The sequence below is a fragment of the Penaeus monodon genome, chromosome 29 (assembly GCF_015228065.2).
Source record: "Penaeus monodon isolate SGIC_2016 chromosome 29, NSTDA_Pmon_1, whole genome shotgun sequence".
Classification (NCBI taxonomy): domain Eukaryota; kingdom Metazoa; phylum Arthropoda; class Malacostraca; order Decapoda; family Penaeidae; genus Penaeus; species Penaeus monodon.
The window spans coordinates 23,620,216-23,620,485 of record NC_051414.1 but is presented as its reverse complement, the minus strand read 5'-3'; positions in this window follow the sequence as shown (position 1 = coordinate 23,620,485).

Below are 270 nucleotides of genomic sequence, written 5' to 3'. Positions count from 1 at the left end.
ACACAGCTAACTAGGAAGGATCAGCCATTTAGATGGGGTACTCGTGAACAAGAAGCCTTCCAGTCTTCTGAAAGATAAGTTAGCCTCTGCCCCTATATTGCAGAAGAAAACCTCGTTTTAATGAACCCTTGAGGTGCACACAGATACTCACAATTAGCTGTTGGCGCATGTTTAATGCAGAGGGATACTCATGGCAACCCATCTGCAGTTGCATACTTTTCACGAAAACTCCGTGGGGCAGAAACGCGTTACTCTGCAACAGATGCCGAA